General features: G+C 33.9%; 1 long non-coding RNA gene across 6 annotated transcripts; it reads right to left on the bottom strand.

Annotated features, from left to right (window-relative positions):
• Positions 1 to 20,985: 20,985 nt before the first annotated feature.
• Positions 20,986 to 23,099, bottom strand: LOC145101075 (uncharacterized). Of its 6 annotated transcripts, none has more exons than XR_013705444.1 (6): positions 22,522 to 23,099; positions 22,150 to 22,403; positions 21,687 to 21,766; positions 21,457 to 21,600; positions 21,236 to 21,306; positions 20,986 to 21,138 (listed from the first exon to the last, which is right to left on the bottom strand). It is a non-coding gene; the product is annotated as an uncharacterized LOC145101075 (long non-coding RNA). The 6 variants fall into 6 exon arrangements; XR_013705446.1 differs by having other exon boundaries at positions 20,986 to 21,124; XR_013705445.1 differs by having other exon boundaries at positions 21,461 to 21,600.
• Between the last annotated feature and the right edge of the window lie 2,955 nt (positions 23,100 to 26,054).

Below are 26,054 nucleotides of genomic sequence, written 5' to 3'. Positions count from 1 at the left end.
GATGGCAGACTTCGTTTTGTGGGGAAATCAATTTTGGAAGTCGATGTTTGAATACTTGAGAATTCGTTTTTGAAGTCGTTAATGTCGACTACTTTGAGTTTGATTTTTGTTCGATTGTAGCTGATTTCCTATAACAAAAAACTAAGGCTTGATCGTGAAGGTTTTGATGACTTTCGAAAGTTGTGAGAATCAGAATGACTAACGAAGATTTTGATCGCGAAAATTTTTGTCAAAGTGTCGAAAGTTTTGGTGTCCTGTTCGCGAACTGGTTTCATGAATTAGGGAAGAAACATGAATTTTCGAATATAGTCTTTCAAGTTTCAAAAGTTTGACAGCTTTTACCCAAATTCGAAATTTAGGGTAATTTTCGAAAGCTTGAAGAAAAGAGGCAGAATTTTCGAAATCAGTACCTGCAGATTCGAAATTTTGGCAACAAATACCCAATTTCGAAAAAGAAATTGAAGGTTTTTCATTTCAGGCCCCTACAGTTTGTGTGAATTTACGTTTTATGCCCAATTTCACAAATGGGATAGAGTTTCACATATTTGGTTGTTTTTTGCGCAATGGGTCCCTGCAAAATTCAGAAAGTTACATTTTTTACCCGGATTTTGGAAAATCTTGCAATTTTCACCCAAAAAATCAAAAAAATTTACGAATTTGGAAAATTTTTGAAGTTTTTTTGTGATTGTTTTTCCGTGCAAGATTTTTGGTGATTCATTTTTGGTACACATCAAGGGGGAGTATTGTGAAGTTTATTCCTCGGGCGCTTCTCACCCTTAATGGGTTTTATAATCATTTTTTGATTATAAAAAGTGGGAGAATGATAGGTATTCAAAGCGGGTTTGTCGGATATTCATTTGTGGATTTGAAGACCAGTGTTACTTCGAGAGGAAGTTTGGTCTTGATCACGCTAGCTCGTTGGAGACTAAATCCGGGACATCCAATCCTAACTATGAGAGGGAGAATGTTAGGGTACAAAGTCATGTTTGGATGTGGAGTCTTAGGTTTTACCTTCTTGTATGTGTAAATGGGTTGAGTCTTTCCTATAAATAGGAAGTGAGTGACTCTCATTATGTAAAGGAACCATTTTGGAGTGTTAGACTAGAGAGAGACATTTTGTACAAACCCATTTGTATATCCTTTCTAGATCTAATATGAGCTTACATAGATTTATTTACTCCTTGTGTTCTTGAGTTTACATGATGATTCACTAGATCTTTTCTTATTCCGCACATGCCATCATAATCAACACCACTACATTGACATATAAGACTCTCTTTTCAAGAACCATTTCTTGACAATCAAATATTCAAGAGTTAGTGCAGATTCCTATCAAGACAAACATTTCACACAATTGGTCTTAGTTGGTCTTTGTCTTACCCAAGACATCACAACTTACCAATTTCAAATGTACAAGAGTAAAAAACATTTTAATCTACATTTGATAACTGTTATAAACCTTCTTAAGATTATGTCACTCAAGTTACAATCTTGGAGTATGACTTTAAGACTTGTTTTGGAATGCAGTATGACCTTATCTTTTAGATTAACCATTTCAACAATTCACGAATCCTCTTCTTAGCCATAGAAATGCACTAAGACGACCTTAGAGGATCAATTGTGATATGGTTTTCATAGTCATTAAGATAATCATAAAACATGATACTCAAGTAGTCTCCCATCTCTTCAGATTGGAGAAACTTCTATCTTTCCGCCTAATTTGATTCTTCTCATTCATTCTGCCATACATTGAAATTTTTACAATGTTCAAAATTATAATTAAACTTGTAAGCATAACCATATTTACTAAACTTTAGTAAATCATGACGAATAGTCTTATTGTTCTTTGTGGTGGACCTGACCAGCACACTCTTAGTGTACCCGATCCCTTAGTCCTTCACTTAACTCACATATTCATGTGAATAAGGATTTAGTCTTAATTTCCCAAAGATGAAAATTTACATTCATCACACAATACAAGTTGCATGATTCCAAGTTCCTATCCAATTAATTGAAACTTGGGTGATGAGAATCTTTCCTTATTTGGAAAATACTCGACACTACCACAAACGAAAGAATCAAATTCATATTGCTAACATAGAAACATACAAACATCAATTTTCATAGATGCCATTGCAAGGAGATATAATAAAATAAAAATAAAATGTTATTTATTTATAAATTGCGGAAAAAACTTTTCCTTACCATGCAATTACAAATGAAAATTATGTTATTACATATTTCATAGCAATCTATTGTAACTCCTAAGCAACAGCTCAAAATCCGATCTTCAAACCATGCGATTGAAATCCATCTTCGCCATCAGATTCAGCATACTCTTCCTTTAAGCTTCCTTCCCTTTGCATGATCCTACAAAAAATCAAAATGCAACCTTGTCACATCATGTATGAAGAATCAACAATTAGGAACTTAATAGAGTTACACAGTAGACTTACCTGAAGCAGAGTCAAACTTTTCGATTCTACCTTTTCTCAGATCTTTCAGGTAGTCAGGGAAGCTTCGCAACCAATGCCCCTTCTCTTGGAAATAGAAACATATAGACTCTTTGGGAATGGTACATGGGACAATCTCAGACTTAGCCTTTCTCTTTCCCTTGGAAAGAGAAATCTTTTCTAGACTTCCAATGTTTCCATTGTCAATGTCCATGGAAGTTTGGGGAGTAGATTTTCCAATCAAATTTGCTTTTCCAGTGCGCCAAATCATTGTTGATTCAGCAGCAACAAGGAAATGGGTAAGATCAATAAGGGTCATGTCGAGGTCTGTCACATAGCAGTCCTTAATGAACTCACTATATGACTCAGGAAGTGATTGAAGATCCCAGTTAACCACCAACTTCCTTGGGAAAACGACACCCAACATTCCCATGCTTGTCAATGTGTGACTTCATCTCCAAGACATGTGCGCACACATACCTTCCATTTTAGTGTTTATTAGCCAATAGGGATCGAGTGACTTTGAACTTGTGGGTTAGGGAGAATTATTGTAGGAGGTGGAGGAAATGAAGTATGACTTCCATGATCCAACCGCGGGACATCATCTTCAAGAGGAAAGCTTGTTCCAAAAGATTTGGGAAGACCATAGTTGTCTAAACTAGGCATCTATAATGGGAGAAATTCAAGTTAGTTGATTTAAGTCCTTAATATAACACCAAAATAAAATATTAAGGCTAGGACCCAACATAATATTTTACAATTTGGAAGAGGGATGTCGTAATCCAATTTCAAAATATTTGAAGGTAGGTAAATGACGATTTACCAATTTCCATCACGACAAACGAAAAGAATTTTAGGTTTTAAGTGAATTGAAATTCCTAGATCCTTTGAGATTCATTGATACTTTCAAAGGCATGTTTAAATCTCAATTATGCCCTTCAAGTTTATGACTGGGATGCCGAGGATCACAAACAAGGTGTGAATAACCATGCAAATTAGCTTGGTACACCCAATGTTACAACCACCTAATCAATGTGCCAGTTAACAACACACGCTCCATTAATCTATGATTAACATCAAGCTACCCTTTTACACGCTCTGTCAGTCTAGATTAGTGTGTCGGTTAACCATACACGCTCCACTAACGACTTAACAAGGTGCAAAGTGCAATTTCATGGGTTAGCACCATATTCACATTTTCCTATGTAACTAAGATTTGGGAATCTATAAGTGTTTAGTTACTTTATATTTATCATTATACTTTTAATGAAGGGAGAATTAGAGTCTTATCCTACCCGTTCGGCTAACGACCCTCCACCAGTCAAGGAAGCGGTGGGTGAGAGTGGACACCCATTAAACTACCATTTTATAGGCGGTAACCTTATACCCCCTTATAGACCGACTTCGTGAATGAGGCCTACTAACGGTAAGACTGGCTTTATTCTTATACATATATATATATATATTAAACCTATAATATTATAATAGTATAAGGGTAGAATTTTAAACTTTAAAATTCTAGGGTTTGGAATTAAATGTTTCAAAAGTTAGACTTTTACATTTACAAATTCCAAAACTTGAGGGCAAGTTTTGAACTATTCAAAAAACTTTTGGAATCCATAACATATGATTTTAATACAGGCTTTAAATAAAAGACTCTTGAAAATCTATAACTTGAGGACAAATTATGGAGTGCATAAAAAACATTTATGGAAAGACTCTTCAAGACCATAACCTATGAGTTTAATGAAGTGTTTTAAAAAAACTTTTCATTTTCCACAACTCGAGGACTAGTTATAGAGTACATTAAAGGCCATAAAAATCATCAAATAAAATAACAAGCATGTCAAATAATGTCCATGATCTAGATTAAACTCATATGAACAAGATACTTCATATCAAACAAATTTCATGTAATTAGAATAATCATATAAACTAATACAAAACATGAAACTTTGACAATTATCTTATAAATTGGATAAGCATGATCATTACCACATCAAAAACAGGTTTATAAGTTCAAAAACAGCTTAGAGTAATGATCCTAGTCCAATTCTAGCCAAAAACTTTGAAAATCTGCATTCTGGAGCATCAACTCGTCGAGTGTAAGAACAAACTCGGCGAGTTGGTTAGAATTGTGCTTGGACTCGGTGAGTCCACTGTCCAGAACAACAGAAAATCGATTTTTCAAGCTTAAACAACAAGTAGCATCAAGTATAATTGAAAACAACCCTAGTCCCTGATACCACTGAGGGGTTTTGAGCATTCTAACACTCCTATGGTGTACATGCAACCCTAGATGCTTTGGATCTATGTTTTCTCTATTATACATGCATACATGCAATATATCAAAAGCATCATCCTAACTAGCATACAATGGAGTATAAACAACATGAAATACAAGTTAGATGACACACCTTTTATTGTAGTTGAAACCTTGGACCTTTAAGAACTTAGTGCCCCAAGTGTTGCACCTCAAATGGAATCACACAACACCACCAACAAATTGAGGAACTTGAGATGATGTCACTTGTACTCATAAAATCGGCTTTCCCTCTTGTGTTTCCACTAGTTTAGGTCTAGGTCCCGATTTCATAGCCGTGGGGTTTCTTATATAGTGTGGCAAACTAGGGTTACACCATGTAAACCCTAATGACTTTCCATATCCCTCATGCTCCATGGGTTAAAACCTCCATGGAGTATACATGGTTCACCACATGGGTTTAGCCCAACATGAAGAACTATGGATCATAAGCCCTCATTATAAGAATGAATGATTTACATAATCAATCCCCATATATTTAATTAGTCTCTTTTGATCACAAAATTAATTCCAAACTAATTCTTGATCAATACTAATTAAATAATATGATTTCATATTAATATATTAGAACTTATGATATATTAATAAACCATAAATAACCTCTTCTCAGTTATCCATGCTTCGGATTGTTTTGGTGCCATGCAACCCAAATGGACCATGCTACTCTCGGGTCAAGTGCATACCAATTATAGTTATGGACTTAGACACTAATCCAACAGTTGGGGCATTGGTGAGCCTGAATGGCATCACCACAAACTCATAGTGCCCATACCGAGTCCTGAAAGCTGTCTTCGGTATATCCTCATCCCGAATCCTCATCTGATGGTACCCCGACCGAAGATCAATCTTGGAAAACCAAGACGCACCCTGCAGTTGATCGAACAAATCACCGATCCTCGGAAACAGATAATGATTTTTCACCGTTATCTTGTTCGACTATCGATAATCAATACACATCATGTGTGACTCGTTCTTCTTTTCACGAACAAGATTGGTGCTCCCCATGAGGAAATGCTTGGTCGGATAAACCCTCGGTCTAGCAGCTCCTGAAGTTGCGTGGATAGCTCCTGCATCTCGGGCGGAGCTAGCCGGTATGGTGCCTTGGAAATCGGAGCGGCACCCGACACCAAATCAATTTGAAACTCCATTTGCCTCTTCGGAGACACTCTAGGTAATTCCTCGGGAAAGACATCTCGATACTCCTGTACAACCGGTACACTACCCAAATCTATCGAGGTCTCAACCCTCGTATCCGAGATATATGCCAGAAATCCCGAACAACCCTGCTAAAGAAGTCTCCTAGCCCTCGCAGTCGAACATGGGTTGGTCCCTGTAAGGTCCTCTATACATGAATAACCAGTTCTTCGCCACTTGGGGTTCGAACCCTCACCAGCAGACGCTCGCAATCGATCATGGCCCCATTGGCCCCCAACTAGTCCATCCTGACGATCACCTTCAGCCCTCGCAATGGTATCGAGAATAGATAAACACGAAACCTCTCCCCAAGCACATTCATGACATATTCCTAATACATCCTCGTAACACTCACAGTGCGGTCATCTGCAATCTCAACTTCGATCGGGGAATCCAAAGTCCCCGGTACATCTCGGAACTTCTTGTTAAGTGTAAGAGATACAAACGATCGGGAAGCACCCAAATCGAATATAACATGAGCCGACATACCATTGACCAAAAAGATCCATATACATGAGCAAATATATACCATAAGCAATACAAATCAATATCAAGAAGGAAAGATGAAACACGTACCAGCCACGACGTCTAGCGCTACTCGAGCCTCCTCAGTAATCAACTGAAATGCGTGTCTCTTCACCGCTAGAGCATCCGCCTTAGCAGGGCGGCCATCAGTAATCCTCATTATGGCGGGCGCAGGCGCCGCCACTGCTCCCTCTCTTCCTTGCAACCTTGTAAAATCGACCCGTTTATGGCCGGTCTGGTTGCAATGGAAACAAATCATTCCCTTCTTGGGGAAATCCCTGATCCCGTGGCACGACTGACCACACGCGGAGCATGCCAAGACTGCTGATCGACAAGCCCCACTGTGCGGTTCACCACACTTGGTCCTTCTAGGCCTTACTAGAAGAATCCAAGCTCTTAGGCTTTTTAGCCTAACCTAGTGTTGTTTGTGCCTGCTCAAGCTTCCTCTTGGTGCGGAAGTCCAACTCCATCTCCTACTCATGGGCCTTCTCCACCATATCATCCAGGGTTTTGCGCCTTGTAAAGCTCACAAAATCTCGGATATCATCCCTCAGCATGGATTGATACCTCATCCTCTTCATATCCTCGTATGTAGCATACTGTGGGATCAACAGTGCTCATTTTTGAAACATAGTGGTGATCTCCACCACAGTCTCGGTGGTCTGCTGGAGCTCATGAAACTCCCTCACTAGCCATTGCACCTCAATAGGTGGTGCAAAATCCAAATTGAAATTCCTAACGAACTCTGCCCATGTCATCTCAACCAATCCCGGGCTCAATCCCTAAGCATACACGAAGCAAAACCCACATTTGTCGCATCCAAGCCAGAACTCGTGCGTTGGGCGTTCTCCATGTCCGCCACCCAGCATCGGCTAACTATGGGGTCCCTGGCCTGGAAGAACTTCGGTTCCCCACACGCCTTGAACTCCCGAAACGAGGGAGTTTGGACCTCAACTTGGCCCACAGTAATCTCATCTCCGAATGACCTAAGCCTCTCTCATCCATAATATCCATTATCCTTTCCTTAACCATCCCCAAAATAATTGGGGTAGCGTCAAGGATGCCCCTCGCAACCTCAGTCGCGATAAGCTTGCGCAGCCTCTCATCAATGGGCTCGGTATTGTAGCCCAACCTGGATCCCGATCCTAATCCTGATCCTGATCCCCCAGCTACATGCCGTGTCACCACCATACTGCACTGCAATACCATAAAACATAATGATCCTCCCACACCGGTTCCCCTTAGAGCCTCCAGATCTATCATTGGTTCGGGTACAAGTTCCGTGCTTTCAGTAGTACGGGCGCAATACTACCTTCCACACCTACCTATACCTTCCCCAAGACTCTACCTGATGACTCTAATTCGTCCTAGAACAAAACATATCTCGCAGGCTATCGCATAACTCAAATCCTAGGCTATCCTAACATTTGCTCCATCCATATCAAACCAGAACTTAATCATAACAGGTTACCTTTATGCATGCAAATTATAAACAGAATATGATCAAATAGACTTTCGAATAATAGATTCTATCCTAGGACCACAACCAGACAAAGAACAGGAAATAAGGCCAAATCAATCATTCTAAGGCTATAAGCTCCTAACCATATACAAATTTAAAAGCATCCAGATAGCAAAATCCATCTGACTATCATAATCCAAATATCAGTATCACATGGCTAAAATATTGGGGAACCACTTACTTGAGCTCGGCTGATCACGCGCATTGCACTCTCCTCTTTTCCATTTTAAGAAGTTTTTAGCTTTTGATTTTTGATTTTTTTTACAATTTCCTTAGTTTGAGTCCTGACACACCCGAAAGTGTGCCCAAATCCCTCAAACCAATGCTCTGATACCAACTTGTAAAAACCCAAATTTTCAAATAAAATTTTCATTTTTAATTAACTAAAACATTCCCACAAAATATGAAATAACGATGACAATTGTTTTCAAAATTCATAACATCAACATTTTATTTTAAATATCAGAGTGTCCCATCAAATCAAATGCCGAAGAGTGCATGTCGCGCCATCAAGCCTTGCCCTTGCCCTTAGGCTCAAATATAACTGAAACAGATCAACAAACTGTAAGCTAATGCTTAGTGAGTTCCCGAAAGCATACCCCACACAATCCACATAATCACATAATCCATATTAGTTATAAAAGCTACATAAACCACATAAGCCATGCATACAACATACAGGGATGTCGTGGTCTCCCCCAGGGTGTTACTCCAGGATGCCATGGGTTCCCTACATGGTCTTACAACTAAGTGCCATGGGCTCCCCCCATGGTCTTTACTAGGAAAGTCATGGGCTCCCCACATTGTCTTACATCCAAGTGCCATGGTATCCCCCCATGGTCTTTAATAGGAAAGCCATGGGCTCTCTACATGATCTTACATCCAAGTGTCATGGGCTCCCCCATGGTCTTTCATACAAGTATACCACATATACAACTAGCATACCTCCTAGCATATAACCAACTAACATGCCACATAACACTACATCAACTAGTGTACCATATATCATAAAATGTGTCGGCCTTGGTGCCTTCGACCCATTGATATGGTGTGGAGACTCACCTCTAAAAAGTATTGAACTAATAAAATAAGATCACATAAGTCCCAACGCGCAGCTCCAATGCAACTGCCTACAATCATCGTGTGACTGGTTTTGTCAAATTCCCGAATATCAAAAATATCCTCAAAGTCAAACTTGGTCAACCATGGTTAACAGTCCATGTTGACTAAACTCGTTGAGTGCATCTAGCAACTCGTCGAGTTCCTTCATTGTTCAGAAAATCGGGGAAAACCCTAACTAACTCACCAAGTTACACATCATACCAAAAACGGTAAAAACCCGGTCCAACTCGTCGAGTTATTTTATCAACTCGCCGAGTTTACTCTGCAGACCAAAAACAAGAAAACCCCTCCAACTCGTTGAGTCGCCAGGGCAACTCATCGAGTTTTCCTTTGTCTTAACATAATCAGTCCTTCCAGTCGAATCCAAACCTCCAAATTACAGACCCAGTCCCTTAAGTTTGAAATACCACGTAAAGTTGCAAACTTTACGTGCATGCAAGGCCTCAAAAGGCTAAAGCACTAAAACTAAAGTTCATACGATGTTTAGGGCATGGAAAAGGGCCTAGACTAGGTAAAGGGAGCAACTTTATGTCCATGAAGACCTAGAGGTGTCTAGATCTGGAGCCATATCCTCATGAAAAGTCCAAATCCGAGTATGATACCATTTTACACCAAAAGTGACCATATGCTTTCATAAGATGAGATCTAAGCAAATAGAGATCAAGGTAGCAACTTTTTACCTCCAAATGGATGCTAACACCAGGTAGATGCCGAATCTAAATCCTTTCCTCACTTTAATCTCTTCAATCTTCAAGTTTCCTTCAAAAAGATCAAGATTCACTCGCCAAAGCTCACACACACTTAAGAAGGCACTAAAGCACGGGTAGGGTTTGTCTCTGGATAGTTAGGACGATGAGGGAGGCCACAAATGACATGTAAATTCCTTAAATAGGGTACAAACCCCTAAAAATTAGGGTTTTTCTTTACAATGTCTACTCGTCGAGTTGGGGCCTTCCAACTCGTCGAGTAGACCATAAGTCCCACGTCTAATATCGATCTCTACTCGTCGAGTTGGGCTCCCCAACTCGTCGATTCCCAACACAAAACCCTAAAAACTTGAAAATTAAATGATACCTGGAACAGGCGTTACATATTTCGTTATATGGTTTTGTGTATATGTTGAGTTACGACCGGAGGGTCCATACCGAGACGTGAGATCGGAGGGTCTTCACTGAGACACATGACCGAAGGGTCCTTATCGAGATTTAGACATGAGAGGCTAATTATTTGTGTATGTGGTATTTTGGGGGACTCACTAAGCTTCGTGCTTACAGTGTTGATTTAAATTTGTCTCAGATACTTTCATAGATTTAATGAAGGCGGAGACATGGTTGTACACATTCTCCGGCTTATGATCTTATGTGGATTTTTGGATACTCTGATATTGTTTTGATAATGATTTAAAATTTTGTGTTGATTTGGATTTATGAATGATGTTTGGTGAATTAAAAATGAGAAAAATTCTTTGAAATTTGAGGTGTTACATTAAAATTATATGAAAGTATAAAACAAGTTAAAAAAAATTATAAGCTAACTTTAAAACATTATATTAAAAAAACCTATAGGACAAAAATATTATAAAAATGTTGTAAAAAATTATAAAAAATCTTAAGAAATTTGTAAAAAAAAAATTGTTCACATTTAGACAATTTTTTTTACACATTTGACCATTTAACTTGTTAAATGTGTTCACATATTACCATTGTCACCTGCTATAGCAGATGCCAATGATAATATGTAAACACATTTAGCAAGTTAAATAGTCAAATGTGTATAAAAAATGAAGTTACGTAAACGTGAACAAGACGAAAAGATAATTACCCCCGCAAGTCATTTTCTCTATTTATAAATGAATTTTCTTGCAATTTTTTTTGTTTTCTTAGTAAAGAGTAAGAATTTAAAAAAAATTCTTTAACATATTAATATAATTAAATTTGTTAAATTTTGTGTCCGCTAAGCCTGTTGATATGAGATATTAATTGAAATTTTGGAATTCATATCTCTAACATTCTCATCCCCTTGTAAACTCTGTTATAATCTCCAGCCATAATATCAACGATAAAGTGGCCGGACACTTTTTTGTTGACGTTGCAACTCTGTTGCGGAACATGTGTGTTGGCCAATAATTTTTGTGACTTGGAAAACACTAGTAGATTTGATTGCCTTTGATATAACAAAACAATAACATTTTTTAACAAAACAAACCACTCCAAATCTTTCTTTAGTCGGTATGTTAGTCATGTACTGCACACCCTCTACCATGCATTTTTTTCGAATTGCAAGCTTAAACAACTCTTTGTTATCGAACATGTCTAGAATCTTGATATTTTGATTTACGTCTAATATTTGAAATGGAATGTTAACATTATCATTAAAGGGACACTAAGACAATGTGGGCATATCATGAAACTTGGTATTTGAATACATAAGCTTAAATTCATCATCCGATTCTTCTCCATTAATTACTCTCTAGGTTAGATATATCTAACTTGTTACAATCTACAAATTCTCTACATCTTTGTAGTTCACCATCATTCAAAAAAATGAACTTGGTATCCGAATAAATGAGTTTAGGTTCACAAATGTTGGTTATTAAGTGAAAAATAATTAGAAATTTTACTGGATTTGTTATTGTCTCAAAAGACTATGCTCACCTATAATTTAATTTCTACTCCTTTGCTTTCTTAAATTACATTTTCTATTTATCTATCTTTTTTTACTTTATGATTTTTTTTCATCTTTTTATTTTTAAAATATCAATTTTGCCCATTTTATCTTGAATTTTGTAAATTATTACCTTCATACGCTCAATTTTCTAAACTATTTTGTTGATTCCTTGTAAAAAAAACTACTCTTTTACGTGCACATTTTTACGTATGTATCGATATAAATTCGAGGTGATCAACGTTTCGCTGTATATTTAGAATTTCCGTTCTTTAATTTGTTTATTTTTTTTATAAAAAAAAACTTACCTGCTTATTTAGGTTTTCATGCTTATTTTGAATTCCGCTTTCTACACATGTATCGGTCACATATAATATATTTTTTATTATTTGAAATTTCATTCATTAAGTTATTACTTACTTATTTTTATGAACGTTTCAGTATAAATTCAATTTCTTTACATTTCGACGTAAATTTGGTGTACGTTTTCATGTTTATTTTTATGCATGTTTTGTATGTAAGACTTTATCACATATTATACGTTTTCATACCACTAAATAAATTAGGGTTATTTAGTTGTACCAACCTTATATATTTATCTACCAACAAATACAATCATACCTAATTTTTAACAATACAATCGTCAAAAATTGAACTTATAAAACGGATGGACGTCACCGCAACACGCAGCGGGCAAGTTTCTAGTTATACTTGAATAAGGATCCAAAATTTATGCAACTAAAATGTTTCGTAGTTATTGAATTTAAATTAAGAATAAATTATTGCCTCAAAATAAAATTTTAAATATAAAGGTTTTTCTCAACGGCAAATCTGTCAAAATAAAATTTTAAATATAAAGGTTTTTTTATTGGTAAATCTAATATATATCTAAACTACTCTGATTTCTTTTATAATAAATTGAAAAACATTAATAGATTTTAACAAAATATTTTTTAGTAAATAGATATTCAATTATTAATTGTAATTATTGAAATTATTATGCACGTCCTATTAACACCAATTTTTCTGAAAATCACATTAATAAACATGAACACTGTCAATAGAACAAAGGTAGAAGAGAGAAAACGGTACCTAGATAAAAATAAAATTACGTATTTTTCGAGAAAATAAAGTATAGAAAAGCTCAACTATTAGAGCATGAGATAAAGACTCAAGATATGTATTTTTATCTAAACCTGTATGATCATTTGACATAATCATTTGACAGGATGAGTTCTGCATATAACTTTGAACGTAATAGATAAATTGCAACAAATATATGGTTTAGAGTTTTAAAATGTTATGTTGTCTTTTATTATTGTGTTTTTTTAATTATTGTGTATTTTTTATTTGTAGTATTTTTTTTAATTAAAATATGTATGTGTATTTTATTTTTAAATTTTTAATTTACTTATATTAATAATAATGAGATGACAAATAGATTGGTGTGTGTTGGAAATATAAATATACGTTGTAGATTAGAAAAAATTATATATATATATATATATATATATATATATATATATATATATATATATATATATATATATATATATATATATATATATATATATATAATTAACGTGACAAATGGATTAAACAACCAATTGGAGATGAATACCCTACACCTAAATGAAAATGTTATATTATGTGTTTTGTCCTCCATGTATACGGAGGGTGTTTGTGATTACTTTTGAAATGATTTTTTGTTTTGAATTTTTTTAAAAAGTTAAAAAAATATATTTGGAAGATACAAAAGTTCTTTTTAAAATAACTTTTGTAAATAAAAAAAAAATATGACTTTTTAAAATTCAAGAAAGTGTGAATTTTTTATGACTTTTATCCTTTTAAAGATAAATTATATTCAAAAATCAAGAAATACAACCCGAACACTTTTAAAAACAACTTTTGATTTTTATTTCTTCATAAGTTAAACTCAAAAAAAACTTTTACAAAAAGACTTTTAAGCTCAAAAAGTAATCTTAAACATCCCATGATCACGATATGGCACATGATAACTTGTGCGATAAAACTTGATTTTAGTTAACCTAAAATAAAAATTTTACGTAAGAAACATTTAATATATATTTTAGAATATATATATATATATATATATATATATATATATATATATATATATATATATATATATATATATATAGTGTGTGTGAGTTTAATAGAGAACCATAATTAACCAAGGAACCAATCTTTTTTTCAACTTTTAGATTTATTTTTTATCAAAAAAAAAAACTAAAATACAGAAATTCATAACTTTTTATCATTTTTCCAATGATATAAAATTCGATTTTTTTTACATCAAATTCACAATGTGAATTTTTGAAAATTCACAACGTGAATCCAGATTCACACGGTGAATCCGAAAAATATTTTTCACATTCACAATGTTAATATATGAATTTAGATATTTTTAGATTTTTTTTCGATAAAGAATATACTTTAGAAATTGAAAAAAAGATTTGGTTCCTTGAAAAACCAATAATTATGGTTCTGTATTGAACTTTTTCATATATATATATATATATATATATATATATATATATATATATATATATATATATATATATATATATATATATATATATATATATATATATTCCGAATCCGAAAATCGAATTTAAATTAATAAAGCAATGTGGTAATAATGAAATAAACAAAAAGATAAGACCACTTGTACAGCCCATTTCTCTTTTGCCTTCATTGTTGATTTTGTCAACATCTTGAAGACAATGACACCCCACCCCTCAAGTCGACCTTACACCTTTTTCTTTTTATATTTTAAAAATACAAGTATAAAAATAAAATTATAAAACTGACAAAAATGTTATTGAATAGTTTATTATATACATGACTATATGTACCAAAAAAGATTTTGGTCTAATATCAAGTTGTTCGAAAATGTAGTCTCTTCTTTCTTAAGGAGTTAAGTGTTCAAATCTCATCATGAATTTATAAGTACAATTTAAATGAATGTCTTGTGGGCATTAAAAAATAAGTCCTTCTTGTCCACGAGAGCCACCTTCGTCATCGTCGTCCTTTTTCTCCATCTTGATCTTTGACAAAGCCAACTAGTAGGGTTTTTCAACCGTTACCTAGCTCTCATCTCACCGGTTTAGGGTTTGCAAAACCTAGCTTCGTCCGGCCGCTTTTCGATGAAAACCCTATCGTCGTCGCCATCGGTCTTCTCTGCTACTGTCGTCGAAGTCGTTGCTCTATCAGATCTCTGGCTTGATAGTTGGCATAGGTGGCATTGAAAACATGTGGGGTTTTTGATGCCTCCGATGAAGGTGGGGATGTAACATAAAGTCAATATGTGAAAGGGAGTCTAACGACTAGGATTTTTCGACAAGAAGGGGAGTTCCAACGACGATCTGTTCGTGGCGATCTTCATCACGATGTGAAGAACCTTGCTTTGTTTCTTTCCTTTTCCGGCAAGTCACCGTCTTCATCGGAGCCGGAGGTACGGTAACGACGAACATACAGTGTAGTTAATGTAGAGAAAGATAAAGAGGGGAGGGGATAACAAAAATTGTTTTAAAAAAATAAAACAAATTGAACTAAGTTGCAACAAATTTCTTATTTTAGACGAGTTGTTTAGTCCAAAACTTTTTGATTTTGCAATTTAGTCTATATGTTAATAATTTTAGTAATTAATCATATTTATCTAATCTTAAGTCAATTATTTTACATAATCATCAATAACATTCGACATATTAACATAGTAGTTAATATGATTCGGTCCAAATTGATATTTACATCATAATATTGTTCAAACTATTTTTTAAAGGGAGTTGATTCATACACAACAACTAAAGGTGGTACGTTGGATCAAAAAAAGAAAGGGTTGAGATGCAAAGTGGCGTTTTTGTAAATAAGTAGACAAAAAAAGAAGGAGGGGTATCTTAATTAATTCAGTCAGGGGTATTATAGGAATAAAAGTATAATCAAATGATTTCTTAAATCTAATATCTGATAAAATAAATTTTCATCTCTCTCTCTCTCTCTCTCTCTCTCTCTCTCTCTCTCTCTCTTCTCCTTGTTTTCCTCTCTCACTCAAACCTACGATCCATCCTCCAACGACTCACCTCCGTCGAATTGCCTCCAATCCTTCATCCAATTCCATGCTTTCAATTTTTGAAATTGCTACTACTCACACGAATACGGTGAAGATAAACGAAGAACCTCATTTATCGTTGATTTCCAGATCCCAATCGATCAAACTATCATCATCGATCATCAATCTATATGAAATATGAAATCCCCCAACGATCGAAGTTTCATTGTTGCTGAACTCCTTGATATCACGTTCTTCATAGAAAAAACTCCAGTGAAAATGCTTTGATTTTGAATCGTTTTATCCTCCATCAATTCGTTCCCCGGAGTACACCCTAATCGCCGACTTCATCTCGGCCTCCACTGTGGATTGAAGACCTGAACGAAGAAGATGATCCATTGTCGATTAAAATTTAAGTATCATCTATTTCTATTGTTGACTCGTTACCTTTGTTTGACCTTTATGAATTGTTTTTGCCTAGTTGTTAAGTTGAACAAGTTTAGTCAATTGTAGGTATAAAAATAGATACATGTGTTATTGAAAATATAGATATTTGTTTACACTTAACATGTTCGATGAAATGCCTCAATGAGAAATATTAAATGTTAACTTCACTTTTGACTTCATGAATGATGAACCAATTCCAATTTAGGATTCTGTCCAAGTCAACATCGGAAATTTCGTTGAACTCATTATCAATAAAGCCATCACACAGGTACTAACTATATCATTCTACCTAAAGTGGCTGAAATTTGAGTTATTGTTTTTTTATAGTATTGTTGTATGACTGGATAAATCTTCATGATATTCATCAAATATGTTAAAGGGTTAGTGTCTTGATACATTAATCCTAGTTTTTTTGTACAATTCCTAATCAGATCAGATATACTGTTTTGTTTTAACAGGATTTGCCTTAGACTTTTCCAGGTCACCCTACTCTAGATGAAGGTGGTAGAAATGCTTTGAGATGTTTACTCACAGTATATTCTCTCCATAACCCGTATGTTGGTTACTGCCAGGTCAACATTCAACTCATTTGACAACTAATATTGTATATTTTTTTTAGATATTCTTATAGATTATGTGAAATGTAATGAAATTCCTTAATGATGCTAATATGTTGTATCACATTCAGGCCATGAAATTTTTTTGCTGGCTTATTACTTCTTCTAATGCCTGAAGAAATTAATGCCAACAATTTTTCTCAATGTTTAGATTTCTAAGTATTGGACGTTTGTCTAACTTTTAATTCCTAGAATTCATTAGTTTTATGGATTTCATCAGCAATGCGGAAATGCCTTGATTTAATTTTCTAAAATTTTCATTAAAATAAGTCATCTTATGACAATTGACATATTATGCATATGATATATTTGTTAATTTTTGAGTTTTTATGAACAGGTAACTGAAAATGATGTTGTTGGTGTGTTTGATTATTATAACTGTTAGTTTTCTTTTTGTCTTTCTTATGACAATTGACATATTATGCATATGATATATTTGTTAATTTTTGAGTTTTTATGAACAGGTAACTAAAAATGATGTTGTTGATGTGTTTGATTGTTATAACTGTTAGTTTTCCTTATGTATTTCTTATGACAATTGACATATTATGCATATGATATATTTGTTAATTTTTGAGTTTTTATGAACACGTAACTAAAAATGATGTTGTTGAACTTGCAATCAAATACCACACATAAGATCTTACTACCAGAGCTATGTGTTTGAGTGCTTTGTTGAAACTGTCATCTCGTTTCCCTGTGAGCACAGTAAGTTACTTGTTTGATCATCTTTAAAAGCACTCAAGTTTAGCTTATATGTAAATCACACATGAATCACATAGGAATTACATGTGATTCACATGTAAATTACATGTAATTCACATATGAATCACATGTAAATCACATGTAATTCACATATGAATCACATATGATTCGCATGTAAATCACGAGCGAAACACATGTGATTCATATGTAATTCACATGAATTACATGTGATTCACATGTAATTTACATATGAATCAGATGTGATTCACATGGAAATCACAAGTGAAACACATATGAATTACATGTGATTCACATGTAATTCACATATGAATCAGATGTGATTCACATGGAAATCACAAGTGAAACACATATGAATTACATGTGATTCACATGTAATTCACATATGAATTACATATGATTCACATGTAAAGCACGAGTGAAACACATATGAATTACATGTGATTCATATGTAAATAACATGTAATTCACATATGACTTACATGTGATTCACATGTAATTCACATGTGATTCACATATAAATCAAAAGTGAAACACATATGAATTACATGTGATTCACATGTAATTAACATATGAATCACATGTAGATCACATATCAATTACATGTGATTCACATGTAAATCACAAGTGAATCACATATGAATTACGTCTATATGCACACATGCATTTTGTGTGTGTTCTTCGTTAAATATTTTTAAAAATTTTCTTGTCAATTTCACATTTGAATCTTAAAATATACAATCACATGTGAATATCACATTATTTAATCAATATGTGAATCTTAAATGATATGATCACATGTGAATCTTACATGATATATATACATGTGCATTTTTGTGAGTGTTTTGCATTAATCAATTTTTTTTAATTTTATTGTAGATTTTGAAGAATTTGTGGAAAATACTGAATATGTGAAAAGTGATACATTTAAGAAAATATGAAAATTTTGATATGAAGAAATGACAACACTATGAATCTTTGTAGCATTTTTTAGTTTTTATATTTTATTTTGTATCAAATAAAATTCTTGTATTATTATGTTTATAGATTGCCTAATAAAAATGAGATTTTTTATGATTTTACTTACGAATATTATAGTATAAGAAATATGCATATATACATTTGAAAAAATATGCATATATGCACCTAAAACTTTGATTTTTTTGGTTAAAAAATTAGAGTTTTTTTTAAATATTCTAGTTTTTTTTTTAATTTATTGATTTTTAAATATTTAATTTTTAAAAAAATAAAGTTTTTTTGAAAAAAGTTGCAGTTTTTTTAAATGTAGTTTTTTTAAAAAAAATTGCAGTTTTTTAGAAAAAATTGCAATTTTGTTTTAAATTACAGTTTTTTGGAAAAAAATAAAGTTTTTTTTTAAAAAATTGCAGTTTTTTAAAAAAATATTTTTTTTCAATTTTTTTCTTAAATTCATGTTCTGAAAAAAGTAAAAAATATTAATTTTTTTAAAAAAATCTGAAATTTGATTTATTATGTTAATTTTTAGAACATTTTATTAATATTTCCAATAACAAAAAAATTAAACATTAAATGAGATTCTTAAGATGACGATCATGCGATTAATGAGTTAATTTTGATCTAACGCTCCACTTTTAGTTCTCGGGTTCTCGGAAAACTATGAGTTCTCAACCAATCTCACCTCTCTCTCTCTCTCTCTTTCTCTCTCTCTCTCTCTCTCTCTCTCTATATATATATATATATATATATATATATATATATATATATATATATATATATATATATATATATATATATATATATATATATATATATATGCGTGAACTCTACCGTTTCACCAAATGCCTTTTAATGTTTTAAGGAAACTACTAAAATTAGCTAGTGTGATAAATCGATTTAAATGATATAAACTTATTGAGAACTAAGGGGGGTGTTTGGCTTAGCTTTTAAGATGCCAAAATTCCTTTTAGGAAAAGATCAAAGGTAAAAGATATTTGACAAAAGACTTTTAAAATCTACTTTTGGATTTTGGATAGAAGAAAAATCAACTTTTTGGAAAAGTCAGGAAAACCTGACTTTTTGTAACTTTTCCAAAAAAAACTTTTGGCTTCTAAAAAGCTAAGGTCCCGTTGGATAGTTTCTGTCTGGTAAAGTGTTGTCTGGAAAAGTTTTCTGACTGGGAAAGAAACCATGTTGTTTAATTGTACATCTAATTGACTGTGCTGAATGATGAAAAAAAGTAATAATTCAATAAAAAATAAATTTAAAAAAAGTTATTTAAAAAAGTTAATAATTCAATAAAGAAAGAAAGAGACGGGGTTTGGTGTATAATTGTCTTTCCAACCCATACAGCCAGGAAGACATGATTTTGGGGCTTTCTGGGAAAGACATATCTTACCGGAAAAGACCCTTTCTTTTGTGCAAATCAAACAGTCTTTCCGGTCCATTCAGCCAAAAAGATCTTTTTGGACCTGGAAAGATGCGTATGAAACGGGGCCTTAGTCAAACACCCCCTAAAAATTCAACTCTTTATTTTTTAATTTATTTTTTATTTATTTATATATATATATATATATAATATATATATATATATTCAAATGTAGATTAACATCTATTGTGTGGACATGTGGATAATGTTATTCTGTGAGAATTACAATGAAAATATATTGTTTGATAATATGAATACGTTCAATCTTATATAATTATTTTAATTATTAAGCATTTTCACTAATTAAATCGTCTATAAAGTTATTGTACACTTTTTTTTAGTTATTCTCATTCTGTCAAAATGTTATCAAGATATTTATTGAATCGTATTATGTAAGAATTAAAATAAATAAAAAACAATGAATGAGAACAAAAATAAATATGAATTGGTGAGAATCCATTAAAATAACAATAATTCTGATACATTGAAATTTTCACAATAGTTATCTATCTACATTATAACATATCTCTCTTTCTCTCTCTCTCTCTCTCTCTCTCTCTCTCTATATATATATATATATATATATATATATATATATATATATATATATTTGTTTCAAGTAGATCTGGTTGGGGGGGGGGGGGGGGGGGGGGGGGCGGCGTTAAAGTCAGAAAATGATAAGATGTTTTATACTGCTATTTACGTCATTTAGATGAAAATAATTTGATTTTCTTCAATTATCATATTGGTCTATTAGCTTAATTGTAAACTAGGTGTGAAACTCCGCTCTACATGTTCGGTTAAGAACATAGTTGTAGTCTTTTGTTTATTTGTTATGTATGTGATCTAGCGATAAGGATTGTGTCGTTGGTTGTTATTTTTAAGATGCAGGGTTAATTATTGTAAGCAAGTGGGAAACTTTACTAAACAGGAGAACGTTTTGATTTATTTATGCATGGAGAACGGCTTCACATCGCGGATGCCTAAGAAAACAATCTAATAGACCGGTTATTTTCATTTCATTTTATTTTAGTGTTTGTTCTCTCTTCCACAGAATCCTGAAAACAGAATCCTGAAAAAAAAAGATATAATAATATAATATAACATTAGAGATAGCAAATTTTAAGATTAAGTTGTTAGCAGATATCAATAAATTATGTTTGCGTCACCTGTTCAACTCCTTTCGGGCCTTCAAAGAGTCCAGGGTCCAATGATAGATCCAGAAATAGAATATCTTCACCTGAAAACCAAAAATTGTTGTTTTGTATTTCGGAAAAAAAAATCACCTAAACCCTGTTTCTTTTTTATTCCATTTTTTTGTGTTGTCATAGATAAAATGTTTTACAGATAAATGATATCAAAAAAGTATTAAAAAAAGACATCTCCACACCTACATAAACAGAATGAAGAAATAAATTAAAAATGACATTTTCAGAAAACTCTGAATGATGATCATTTTCTGAATTTTTTTTTGTCCCATTCTACCCATGCTCTTATCATCTCATCATCATAAGCACCCGTACACACCCTTAAACTGCAAGAAGAGAACAAAAAAATTGTTTAAACAATTATTTATTACCATATTAAGTGGGTAACCAATAAATTGCTTATAATACATACCTGCAAATGGCTTTTCACATGATAAATTGTCAAACTTTCAATACTAATCAGCTTCAAAACTCCTTTTATTAGATGTTGGGCTACTCACAAGACAACAATTGCAACAAAAGATCAGATTTCATTAAACGAAAGTTAAGTTTTTGCAGCATTTCACTTTGATAATTTTACTTAATCATAGCAATATTATTGACATACAAAACGATCCTTGTTCCAAATATCCAATAATGCAATGGTTGTACTCTGTTTTGAACACCATTATTAGAATATATTCATATGAAATTAATAAATAAAACCAGGTGATAAACTCTAAAACTCCTTGTTAGTAAACATCTAAAGTTTTTGATGGTCGCCATCAATAACAGCAGCTCTATTTCATATACTTATGCCTAAACAGGTGATAAACTGAAAGGGAATATTAATAAATAAAACCCAAAAAGCAAAGAATACAAAGATAAGTTCTGACCTCCAAACTGAACTAATTACTTTGAAATCGGAGAATCAAATTAGGGTTCAGACTCAGCCTCCCGCCTTTGCTCCTCCCTAATCAGACGATATTTGTTTATCCTATAAAGAAAAGAAATGCCAACCAATGAGAAAGCAAAAGACTAATATTCAATCCAAAGCCTCTACTTCAAATAAAAATAGATATGTGTGACAACTAGCGTTCTTTAGTCTTCAAATGGCCGTCTTCGACGCCATCGGAGCAGCGGCATAAATCTGCCTATTTCAAAGTAAGAATTATTTGATCGGTTTTGAAGTGCGAATTAGGGCTTCAAAGGTCAGATTTTTCAAAAACAAAAGCCAAATTGAGCATAGAATGAAAGGAAAATCGAACCTGGACCATGTGAAATCGATAATTTGTGAAACAAAAAAGCAAGCTGTGAGCAGCAGAAGAGCATCTAATTGGAAGAAGGTAGGTGGTGAGCTGTGCACTACCCACCAACGCTGGTGATTTCAAAATCCTAAAAACATTCCTAAAATCAAATCCAAAACAAAGTTGTGAAATCGGAGGCTGAAATCGATTTACAGACGGTGGGAAGCAGCCAGAATAGGTAAGAGAAGATGGGGAAGCCGAACAAAGATTTTAGTCGATGACCAACCGATAAAGAGACCGATCGGTGGGTCATGATGGGTTAGCAACATCTCATAGCTGCAGTCGTGAGATAAGAAACAGAAGGGACAACTGAACCGTGTCCGACTCCACTGCACCATTCGAAAACGATTCCCAACCGTTCGCCAGCCGTAGCGTCTCCGTTGGTCTAGCCGGCGCCACCTCCGCCGCGATTTCCAAAACGGGGCTCCGGTAACGATGAAAGAAGTGGTTGCCATGACCAAATTCAAAACGGTGGGCATAAGTAAGGAAAGCAAAAGTAAAGAATGGTGGTGGAATCGAGAAGCTGTGGCACGATAAGGTAGATTGCTAACACGTGTTCAGTAAGAATATAAAGAATGAAAAAAAAAACCACAAAAGAAACGTTTTGAATATATATATATATATATATATATATATATATATATATATATATATATATATATATATATATATATATATATATATATATATATATATATATATATATATAAACAATGTCAAATTTAGAATAGAGTAACACGTGGTTCATAGTCAAGTGAAAGGGAAAAAATAAAGAGTCAACGTTATATGTGATAAATCGAGTCAGGTCAAACCACTGTCGAACCGATAGAAGAGCTAAAAACTAGGAAAACTAGTCTACTTAACCCTGCAACTTGATTTTCACAACAAAAAAAAAACTATTTTGATCGACCGAGTTTCTTTTCTTTTATAAGAATTTATTTGCAATAACTATTTTGTACAACAAAGGTATGAAAGTAGTTATGTTCTTTTTTAAATTTCCTAATAACCATTCATAATTTATTTTTGTAACATCAAACTTCAACTCTCTTTTTATTTTCGGTGTGTGATAAGTTTTGAAAGTATTAACCATTTGCTTTGAAATTTAAGTATAAGTCCTCTATTATTATTATTTTTTTTCTTATTTTGTCAAATAGTATTAGGTAGGTCCTATTTTTTTTCAAGATAGTTCTTATTTTTTATTTCAATAAAAATACTATATAAAATTAAAAAATTAGGTGGGTCTTAGGACCCACCTTGGTAATAAGTGGCTACGCCCCTGCATGTAAATAGGGGACCATTTCTGCCAACCCCTTAGAAACTTTACTGTTCGTGGGTGCACAACTTTAATATATATATATATATATATATATATATATATATATATATATATATATATATATATATATATATATATATAAAAAGCTTACTAATAAGGTATCGACAGAACACAACAAACAACAATAGTAAAAGCATTCTTAAATTAAATAATACATTAAATGTGTAAGTAAGGAATCAACAAAATACAACAATAAGAGATATTTAATCGGAATGTTCAAAGTTCTTTGTCTATTTCGGAATTTTGACTTTGGCGATCACCGTCCCCGACCCTTCTTCTACGCTGGGACCAAACACCGACAGGCTTGGGTTTCAACTCTATTGCCTCGATTTCTAATTGATCGACTATCTTCTTCTAATATGATTGTTCTATTGTATACTTTCTGCGTTGGAATTCTTGCACACTGAACCATATCGTATAGGAGGGAAAGTTCTTGATCACAATCATGTTTAATTCTAATTCTCGATGGACACAAGGGGGATGAGTGGAAAAAGGATTGTCGTATTGATGGAATGTAGAAGAAAAAAGAGTGTTTGTTTTCTTGATGACCATAATGGAAGGTCTTATATTTAATCTTTTTATGTTACAAACTTTCCAGAATCAGTGTTACGTACTGATATGTGGTGTATGTGTGCTCGTTTGCGCAAAGTTGTTGATGTTTTTATTTTTAATAAGAAATTTCGTTTGGGGATACGGTTCGGATTTGTTAGATTCTCAGGAATACGTGATGTTGATCTTATGATCACGAAATTATTTGATGTTTGGTTTGGTTTCTATAAGCTTTTTGCATCAATTCCACATATAGTAAAAAAGGATAAGCGCTCGAATACAATTCCCTGTAAGATTGAGAAACATGAAACCTCCTATGTAAGTGTTGTTAGAGGCCAAATCTTGAATAACAAGCCTTGTGAGACTTCAGAGGCTGTCATTGTTCTTGAGTCAGGAGATTTTATTATTGAAAATAAAAGACTGCTTGTCTAGCCAAGGCTAAAGACATTCAAACCTAACCTAATCTCAATATGTTATGCCATGATGAGGGATTTGATGATTTCCAAATTCGATATTGATTATGTGTCATTAGCATGATTTAGGAGTCGCGCTTAGAACGCGCCGGAGAACACTCCCCAAGGCAGGTCACGCCTAACAGAGCATGCCCGAGGGAACCTCGTGCCCGCAAACGCCCCTAAGAGCAGGGTGCCCGTGGAGAAAGATTGGACCCACCAGGGGTGCCTTCTACTCTACAACAAAGTGTAACGACTCCAGAAAATAAGGAGGATGCTCAACACATTATCACCTGAAATAATCATTAGCTCTAACAGAACAAGGAGCATGATTACCCAATCAACGCGTCCGATCCTGTTGGATCTGACGCCCTTATCTCGTATGGACTAGCTGAAAGCCTCAATATAAAAGCCAACACTGGTACCTAGGAAAGTAAGTCGCTCTCTCCCAGTTCACTCAGAAAGATATCCAAGTCTATCCACTGACTTGATCGTCAGAGCGTTTTTCCGGGAACCTCCTCCCAGAGAATGAATGAAAGTTCCACCCTGCTGTGACTTTGCAGGTGCAGCGAAACAGCCAGAAACAGCGAACAAAAACGCTCGGTGACCAGGTCGCATCAAAAACTTGCTCGCACCCAACCCTCCCCTTTTATCAACGTAACCACTGACCTTTCCGTTTCAATAGCAAAGCTTTTATGTCCCAACCCTGAGGCACCTTTCAGTGTACAACAATATGCTAGTGCAACTGATGTGACATGATCTTCTGTTCTTGGTTCTCCGAGTCGAATCACCCTGGTGAACTTGCGAGGCCACAACAAGAAATCGGCCGTCATCCGTTCTCTAGGAGGGACTCCTGGGAAAACGCTCTGATGGTTAAGTTAGTGAGTATTATTGAGGGTTTTACGAGGAATAACTGGAAGAGAGTGACTTACTTCTCAAGGCGTCAGGGGTAGCCTTTTACAATGAACTCCCCTGCTAGTTCGTACAGGACAAGAGCGTCAGACCTGACAGGATCGGGGATGCTGATTGGTGGATTGTGCTCCTGAATCTGTCAAGGCCAACGATTGGTGGCGGCGGTAGTGCCCTGAGCATCTGCTTTGTCGTCTAACCATTGTGTTTGTCTTAGAGCGGAAGTTGTCCCAGGAGGGGCCAAGCCT

This window comes from Lactuca serriola, chromosome 4, assembly GCF_051521515.1.
Source record: "Lactuca serriola cultivar US96UC23 chromosome 4, Lser_US96UC23_V15, whole genome shotgun sequence".
NCBI classification, from domain to species: Eukaryota; Viridiplantae; Streptophyta; class Magnoliopsida; order Asterales; family Asteraceae; genus Lactuca; species Lactuca serriola.
The sequence above is the reverse complement of the archived record's forward strand: the minus strand, read 5'-3'. Positions and strand labels throughout refer to the sequence as shown.